A 9,936-nucleotide genomic window follows, 5' to 3' on the forward strand; every position below is an offset into this window, starting at 1 on the left:
TTGAGAAAATTAGCAATGAAACAGAGCCTAGTGAGTCTTTTAAGAGGCACAGGAAAGACGTGATCAGGATCCAGCTTTTGTGCCATGTTCACATGCTTCTTCTAGTCGTAACTTGGGCACTGAACTCAGCACAAACTTCTTTCAGATTCCTTGAAAGTTAGGAGTTATGCACCACAGACTACATATTTTCCACTTATTCTAATTTATTGAGTCTTGTTGTTTGCTACCAAAAGCATCACTAGATATTTTATAAAAGAAAAATGGCAACAAACAGTTCTTTGTAGCAAGAGACTCACTACAGGTCCTTCACTTTTAATCAGTTGAAATTTTTTTTTTTAAATTTCCTTTACATGGTTAAATACGTGAAATGTAGCCAAAAGACTTTAATCTCCTTGTTAACACAGATTATCAGTTTGGTTATTCTGTGTAATGTTACTATAACCTATACTCAGTATTCTCTGTAATGGTTAAAGACATGGTTTAAATAAAATACAATTAGATTTACTGAATAAAACTGTGTTGCTTCTGTTTACTTTTTATTAAGAGAGCATGTTTATTACTAGGAAAAGCTGATATTGAGTTCCTAGCAAAACATCCAAAACTCTACTAGTAGTCAGGGTATAAGTTAAAAATCCCAATTTGTTAAATTTCAAGAACTGTAATAATATAGTTCAGTATTTTAAATTAATCAATTCTATTTCCTCCCATCTCAGGTTCTGCTGACTTTTCAGAATATTTGGTAGAATGCGCCTTATGTTTTTCATTTTAAGTATAATATTACTCATACAAAAGCTGTATATATGTTTTTCCCTTGAGAAATTAACATTCATCACTTAAAGCCAGATGCCCTCTCTTTACGCATGTGAGACCTGCATACACAACTTCTAAATTGCTAGTTAGCTTTGTGTGTGCATTTTTCAGAGCTCTATATATATCAAATTGTCTGGTCACTAAAAGTATCTTCTCTTCTCAAGCTGCATAAATAAAGTAGAAATTGAGAGCATCAGAAGATGAATTGAGATATGGAGACATTAATGACCTTAAGAACACTATTATCCATAACAATCATATTGGGATTCTAGGGAGAATTGAGCAACAAGACATTATTTTGAAGTATTGCTTTTCTTCACAAGGGTCTCTGTTGGAATGAATCTGTAGCTACACAATAAAAATTCACAACCAGCATAATGACTAGTAAAACCTGTCGAATCAATCAATCAGAGCTAGAAGACAACTAAGAGTTGAATTCTGAGATACTGAACACGACCTTAAGTCAACGACAGTAGAAGAAAATAACAAAAATTCCTGAGTGAGTACATTTGGTGCCAGCTGTTCTTTTTCTGTATGGAAAAGGCACAAATACCCTTCTATACAAAGAATCATACATTCTAGTCAGTACTGCTGCCTTTCTATACAGAAAAGGTTTCTGTGCTCTTCAGTTCTTTTCTCTATTTAAGATATAACATGCCACCCATATAGACTTAACATATGGACAAAAAGAAAATCCTGAAAGCCATTCTGTTTGGAGACAACTACTGACCTAGCAGCAGTAAGGAAAAATAACAATATAGCACAGAGCATGAAAGCACAGAGAACTGATTCAAGTGATAAAAACACATCTTTTCTTAAGTAACCAAAAGAAATCTTGACAATTGTTTTTCCGCTGTATGAAAGTCATGAGCATTTGAAAACCTCTGCATCTTGAATATCAGTGATAGTATTGGCAGGGATGTTTAAACAAAAACGGAAAGGAAGGGCAAATGAAAGAACAAAGTCCCAACCAACCAAAAATCTTCACAGAATTAATGAAAATGACCTGATTTCATGCCCAAGATCCTGGCAGACTATCCTGCTGACTGAAGAATGAATCTATTATTAGTGTTAAACAGCTTTTATACTACTTCAGTGATTGCATGAAACCATTTAAGTTACAGCCTCTATTATCCTAATTTTTTTTAGGGCAACTTAAATGATTTGTGAACTTACTAACTGAAATGATGACACACCATATCCTCTAAAGAAATGTTCTTTGTTCTAGAGAAACATACCAGTAGGAGGTTTGATCTAATAATTATCCTTAAAATATTAGCTTTTGAAAGTAAGTGTATTCTGGAAATAGATTATTATAATGTTTACAAAAAATTATATTTGCTATCGCTCTTGCTATTTGAGTTGCCTTGGGATCTTTGATTAAATACACCAAACAAATAAGAAGAAATACAAAGAGAGGTTGTCAAAACACAGACTCCTGCAGTGTATTATAAATAAAAAAAAAAAAAATACAGAAGGCAATCTTGGCATCTATATTTGCTTTTGTTGCCAAGCTGAAACGCACTTGTGGTGTTGTCAAACTGACTCCCGAGAACACTTAATCCTGCTGGCCTAGCCAGCACCGTTCCCCAGTATCCTTCCTGGTGCTAGCACCTGTTTCTCTCACAGAAACTCCACCACTGTTTTAGTACTGAGCCAACAAAATGAAGTGAGGGGATATGAGGTAGGCCTGATACTTGACAGTGGCAAGGTAATTTGGAGGGGGTTGAATGCAGTAGGATTCAATTCACTGATAAATTTTCTTCCTGCAAGATTCTGCAAGCAGCCAACATCTCTTAAAAATACACTGTTTCAGCAGGGTTTAGTCATACTTCCCCCAAGACCTTCAAAGGTGGACTGAGGGTTGATGTTGTGGAAAGAGATTTCTCCAGTGCTCTTGAGTGATAAGTGCTAGCCCCTTTACCTAGGGCAGATCACTTTGCTGTGCTGCCTCACATATGTGAGGGAGCTGGGAAGAGAGGGACATTTGGGGAATCAGAACTCCCTACCTCTCTTTAGTCATTCCTGCCCACCTCCGAGTCCCTCATATCTGTCTGCCCTTCTTCCTGGGCCACAAGTATCCAACTCAGACTCTTGGAGGTATCTTTTATCATTGCCTGCAGAGATATTTCTTCCTGGGGAAGACCTTTTGCATAGCTGGGACTGAGGGGACAGACCTAAACGTGTGTCCAGTCCTTACCTCCTTCACTTCTGGTACCCATCTGAGGGACCCTGTAGGCTTGCAGTGCCACTGGAGATAGCCCATATGTGGTAGCCATAGGAACACCAATGAAGACTCCTTTGCCTTTGTGAACATTCATTCTACATACTTGCCAACGCCTTGAGACTACTGGTAAAATAAACTAGGCTCCAGTTATAATTAATCTGAAAATATTTTTTAAAGCTTTCTCTTACGTATACGTAGCTTCTTAGGTTAAATTATTTGTTCCTTTATTTCCATCTTTTCACAAGCATGTACCTTCCAGAGAATCCCCTGGATAAACAGAACAAGGAACTAATTTTGATAATAAGAATTGCTAATTGTAAAGCATCACTACCTCATATGTGTTTAGGCCCTAAAGATAAAACAAAAATGAAGGAGATTTGCATTTGAAACTAAGGGCTGGAAATTAGATGATTTTGGAGAACATTGTCCAGGTATTGCTAGACCTGGAAATAGTAATCTAAAGCTTTCATTTAGTGTAGCTATGTACTTACACAAGCAGGTTCACCAAAGCCAGTTATTCAGCTTGCATCATGTCTTAGTTATGCCCAGCTACCTAGACTAAGACAGGCTGCTAAAGTATATCACAATCAGAAATGGAACCCATTGATATTTTTCAGACCCAGACAGTCTTAGAAAAAAAAAAAAGAAAATCTTTTTTCTTTAATTTTTCTTTAACTTTTCTTTAATTTTTTCTTTAGTTAAACTATTCTTCCACTGTAGGACACTATTGCTGTTTCATTCCTCAGGACCCAGATCAGCATCCTTTTGTTCTGTGTTTCTATACTGCTTGTAATAGAGGCCACTGTACTGGACTACAAATATTATTTTTCCAGTAGCAATCTATCAACTCATAAGCCCAGAAACTCTCTTTGAGCTGCTCTTCTCTGTTCCTAGTCTGTGAGCCACCGGATTTAAAAAGAGGACTTTGTGCATTCAGTAGTCTGTTCTTTTGTAAACATCCCAAGAATGATGACCCATCCGATTACCACACCTTTTATCCACTAGGTTGAATGGAAAATTCCCTAAAGCAAGCTGACCAATTACAATGCAGGCCAGAAGCAATTTACTGATACAGTGAATTTCTGGAAAAGGCAGACAGAACTGTTCCTGCTCTTTATTCCCTATTGATATGGCAATTGTGGAAGATAAACTTGTTTGCTCCTTGGCGCATTTATAATCCCAGTTCCCCATTGCCCAGCAGTGATACTGCACATGCAATTCAGTGCCTAGGGAAGCAAAGGCTCTGAAAAGTTGAAGGCAATGGCTGGCCAGTTTGCTAAGCTACCTTTTGGAAGCTGCCTCATTGCCATCCGATACAGTTTACTGACCACAGGCCAATTCTTTCCTCAGCTTCTACAGTACTAACTACAGTCTGCCTCATTGCTTTCTCTGATATATCCTGTTCCACTCCTCTGTCAGTTCCTCCCTCACCCTTTGGGGCTTTTGTATGTGATGTTTTTTGTTAACTGAGGTCTGTGTCCGAGAGATGAGCTCCTGTCTTAGCTTCCAAAGAATCAGTTTTATTTTAAAAGAACAACAGCTCTGATGCTTCAGCTACCAAATGGTCCTTCCAAAAAATAGTCAGTGATGATGGTTCTATAGTGTGATCAAACATATAGGAAATAACAGCACCAAGAAATGCCATAACATCATTTCCTTAGATTTTGAAAGGTGTGATAGCAGAGATGTCTCTTCAACCTTCCATTTTACTGAACATTTCTATTGGAAGAAATTGTTGAAGAGATTTCATTAGTTCTTCTCAATGCCTTAAAATCCCTAAATTATCAGTTCAAAGCAACCTTGGGAAGAGCACAAGAAAAAGCCATTCGGGACTGTAGAGTGGGGTGAAAATGGCAAATCAGCACATGTTGATGTGTACCTCCACCAAAAATAAAAAACAAAAACAAAAAAAACAAAAAACCACTGGTTTTTTTATTAACACTGACTGTCCAGTGTATACATGTATCAAGAAGTCTAGTGATAACTGTTGGGTTAAAATATGTTGATAGGGAATAAAAAACACAACTGACTTTAATGTTGGCTCTACTTAACTTCACATACAAGTGTTAAAACATATTAGTGAGTGTTCTACTACAGGCTTCAGTCCTGCTCACTTTACCCTACAGGTTCAGCTACCAGAGGATTCAAAGTATATGAGAGGACCCAATATGTTCTAATACAAAAAAAAAAAAATCTTTGATATAACATTATTTTCTGATAATTTTATTTTTCAGTTGTTCATGAACAAACAGAATCCCTTTTAAAACAACCTCTGAAGAAATACTTCTTAAGCTGCATGAGTACCATGTTCCTCACAGCTAATCAATTCTTTAGGAGATATTTTTTTTTCTCCTTTTGCAACTAGTATTCTACACTTGCTAGGGATACCTACCTCAAAGTTATTTCAATGGTTATTAAAACCTAGCCTACTATCATAAGCATCACATCTTATAACCCTTTCCCTGTATTCACAGGATTGGTAAGGTTTTGTATCTTAGTATGTCCCAGAACTATTTTACTCTAATTATTAGAAGCCTTTTTTATATAGCCAGCCAAAATTTATTCATAGACAGTTTATACCAATTTGGTTTTATGACAGTGATGGCTTTTGGTTTAAATAGTTCATCTCACTTTATGTATATTGACAGGAACTGCATCCTCTTTCAGCTTTCTGGAGTTTTGGGGGTGGGGGGTGTTTGTGGTTTGTTTGTTGTTTTTTTTCCCCTAAACGTGCTTTACAAGAAAAAGCTAGGCTCTTTTTTCCCTGATTTTTCACATCTGTTTCAGATTTAAAATCATTTTGCTTGAACAAAACTACACAGTATCCCTGAGGAGATTTCCTCGGGACCTTATTTGATAGCATGAATACTTCCCTATTTCTGTAGAAATTACCTCTTCTGATACAATGTAAGTTCTTTGCATAATTTCACAATCACTCTTTCCATCCTGGTAACCTCTCATCTTATTCTGTTTGGATTTAAATTCCTTTGTCTGGGTAGCTGATTTACATAAGAGGCACAGTACTCCCATTGTGTGTTAAATAACAAATTATAAACTCAGCATTCCTTGCCAAAATATTTACTGATATTAACTACAGGAGCCACCTTCCTTAAATGCTGACACAGCATTCCAACTAAATTAGCGGTTTTCAGCAGCCATCCAGGTGCTTCCCTGGCACTTCTCTTCATAGATCAGTGGCAACGAACGCCACCAAAGACTGTGGCAATCACTAAATTTCCTGCAGGAGGGTATTTCCTTTGAACAGCTACAGGGAATACCACACTGCCACACCATCAACATGACCAGCCCACCAATCCCAATTATGGCAATGCTGGTAGCATCAGTTGCTATTATTTAGTGTTCTGCAATACCCGATTAAAACGTTATTACATATACATTTGTCTCAGGTCTATCCTGCAATGCTGAAAGCTCCTCTCCTTGGGGAGCTAAGCACACTATGGAATCACCTTTGTTTTGCCCATGGACATAACTGTTCTTTAACGTTTAGATTAAAATATGGGTGACAATAGATTATTTTTTTTTTACTGCTACCTTCCCATAATTTATGCATCAGTTGTTTTTATCAGATGGCTGGTCTATGCTCTGAAGCCAAGATAGGAAGATATGGCAAAGTGTAGCTTTTATCTTTAAAAAACATACTATGCTTCAGTTAAGACCTCTCATAAGAATTTTGGATTAGTTCATGTGTGCTCCTCAGTGCCAGTCTTCAGCTTCACCTCTCCAATGTATAACAGATGCATGGTCAGATGAACACTTGTTTATAGTGACCACGGGGCAGGGATACAAAGCAGTTGCTTTTTGCCTCATGGCATACGGTTAGGGGGAAAATAGAAATGCTAGCACAGAGTCTATACAGTAATATTTTTTTCTTGGTTTAGTCTAAAACTTGGATTCCATCTATTTTAAGTGCAAACAGGTTATGTAATTTAAGAACAAAAAAAAATAAGGCTACTGGACATTATGGAAAGCAATTGCCATATATGTCCAGGTGAAACTAAACTTTAAAACAGCCCGTCTCCTGCCATGCAAGTCACAGGAGTAAAACAAGAAGCACAACATTCTTGTACTTGATAGCTAAGAAATAATGACAGTGTTTCAAATAATCTTCATTTTAATAATCTTTCTTGTTCTCTTCTAGTATGTGCTTTTCCAGTTATCTGTCCTATTATCGTGGTTTTATTAATTTTATACCTTTCACGGGCCTGCAGTATGTGACCTTGTCAAGTCAGCGCCAAACAATGGTGCAGGATAAAGGCCTTCACCTCTAGCACTTCATCATTTACAGAAATATGCATTGCCTGATTCACCAAAAGCAGAATAACATGCATTCTCTGCTTTTTAATATGATCTTGATTATAATAGGTCATGCTATTTTGAAATATTTAAAAAATTTGGGAAGTTCATGGTTTAATTAATATTTTATTTTTTCTACATCATTACTGACTCTCCTGAGACTACTGAAAGAGGGGGGGGAAAATAATGAAATCAAAATATCATTCTCGTCTCTGTATAATTGTTCCACTGTTGGGGAAGATAAAAAAAGTCATACAGCATTTTCCTGCCACAGTCTCCAACACATTTTAAAATACTACATACAGTACGTGCAACTCACTGCTGGTTTTGTGTTATTTTTACTGAAACCATTTAATTGCTGTTAATTGCAAACACCTAGTCCCAGCATTAGGTTGGTTGCCCAGAGTTAGTTCCCACTGGCAGCAGTACCTGCTAGGTTTTGGCAGAGAGATATCATGGGTCATCTTCTGTATACAGCTTGGATGCCATTAGTTTGGAGACATGGAAAGAGCTGCTACTGGTCACAATCCCATCAGTTCTTTTTGAGCCAACTCCTTCCCCAAAGGAGAGGCACGCTTTTAGGTAGTCTTCAGCTACTTGCCACATTTGTACATTTTTGTTTTGAAAAAACAAAACAAGAGTCTTGTCTGACCCTACTGTGCCAAGCATCTGACCAGAACAGATTCAAAATGGAACACTTACCCTATACATTTTGCTCTCCTTCCATCCCATGGATTTTCACCTGGTACAGATGTTACAGTGAAGCAAGAGGAGTTTCCTTTCCCATGATTCTTAAAACATCAGGTCTCAGGTGTAGGCTTTAAGGCCTGATGTGAAGAACAAAGGGAAAGGAGGCCCTCCTTATAGCACTGTTTGGAGTGGCACCTTTCTTTCTTGTTAATATGATTCAGCTGAGCCAGTGCAGGCCTAGTGTTTTCCCCTTCCTTACCTCTCCATTCAAATCAGGACTACGTCCCTTAAGGATCGTTTTCATTAGGTAAAAGATCGGTGAGGGAATGAGCAGACCAATTAGACTCCAGATCCCTTAGCCTGGGAAAGCTCATAGAAAAGCAACAGGGATTAAATTTACAGTATGTGGTTCGTAACAAGGTCACCGTGTTCTGCACTGCTTTCTAATGGGACCATATTTCACAAGAGAACTTTGCAGTAAGGTTTCTATTTGGAGGACTAAATAAAAAAATGCAGCTTTTCTTTTGACTCTAGTAGCTTATGCCTCTTTTAACTTCCCAGCTCATTTCTTGAAGGGAGTAGGCAAAGGGTAGATATAAACCGAAGAAACACTTTCTGTGGGATTTTGTAAGTTAAAGTCAATTGAGACCTATGCACAAACTCAAATAAATGCTAGTGATATGATTACAGATAAAACTTAACAATGTTTCTGTAATGATGGCTGAGAGGAGAAAAATTCTCAGACCTCAGTGAAAGAGCTGAAATGAAATACAATTTCATCTTTCATGTTTTTAGCAAGATAATTTTGGTTTTGTGTTGACTAATACAGAATAATAGGAATAAAATATGTTGCCTCAGTCTCTGCATTATTGGCTTTACGTTATTGGTCCTGACAGCTGGCTTTTAAAATGCAGTAAATATTGGGCAATGCTGTTCTGTTAAGACAAGCCACTTCATCAAGCATATTTCAAAATCACACTTTATTTTCAAAATGTGTTTAATTTCTCTATATATGGCAAATGAGCCCACTGAAAAATTGACCTGCAACAGAGTGCCCTCTACTGCATGTATTTAGGAAAAGAAAATAAAGTGAGTTCCTTAAAAATAAATCTTTACAGACTGAGACCAGAAGTTTTGTCACAGGCCACTGGACATTGAACTAAATATAACATACATATAGGCATATATCACTAATAGTTTAAAATAGGTATGAGATTTGCACAACCTATTTCATGATTTTAAATGAAATCTTGTATGTCTTTCCATACCAAAACGGTCTGTGTTTATAGCCTGGAGAGTTACTAAGGAAGTTAAAAATCTGTCCTGCATTGCCCTGCTGCCACCCCTCTTCTCTCTGTTGCCAGGAGGGATCTATAACATGAAGTGGAAAAGTCTCTCTGCTTATAGATTTGTTTTCTCAGTCCTTAATCTCTCATGCTCCCTCATTTCTATCCCTTCTTTCTAGTTGCCATTAGGTCACTACTATTAAACTGCACTCTCCTTTTCATTCCCATCTCGACAAATCTATTCAATGTTACTGAGTAATACCTCTTGCAAATGATTAAGAAGACTTCACCAGTGCTGTCTCAAAAGAGTAGAAAGTGATAGGTTACAAATGTATCGTGAAAGCAATTCTACAGCAAGACACAAATTCTCAAGCAGATCTGTCCTTTTGAAGTCTTCTGCTTTTTTCTTGTCTCAGTCTGAATTGGGCCAGCCTGATGCTGAGGTTTGTGATGGACCAAACACCTGCAACTTCTGCTAAAATTCCCAGTGGCTCTTATTGTTCAGTCCTTCAGGGATGAGAAAACTGCTTCTCAAAACAATGGTATAAACTCACATTAAACTTTTCGAGTCACTTTTGAAATGCCCTGATTTGTATAATGAGGCCCATG

At 37.3% G+C, this 9,936-nt stretch overlaps 1 protein-coding gene across 3 annotated transcripts in view; it reads right to left on the reverse strand.

Annotated features, from left to right (window-relative positions):
* Window positions 1-9,936, reverse strand: part of BRINP3 (BMP/retinoic acid inducible neural specific 3) — a 220,875-nt gene that overhangs the window by 191,466 nt on the left and 19,473 nt on the right. The window lies entirely within an intron of this gene.

The sequence above is a fragment of the Falco punctatus genome, assembly GCF_963210335.1.
Source record: "Falco punctatus genome assembly, chromosome: 11".
Classification (NCBI taxonomy): Eukaryota; Metazoa; Chordata; class Aves; order Falconiformes; family Falconidae; genus Falco; species Falco punctatus.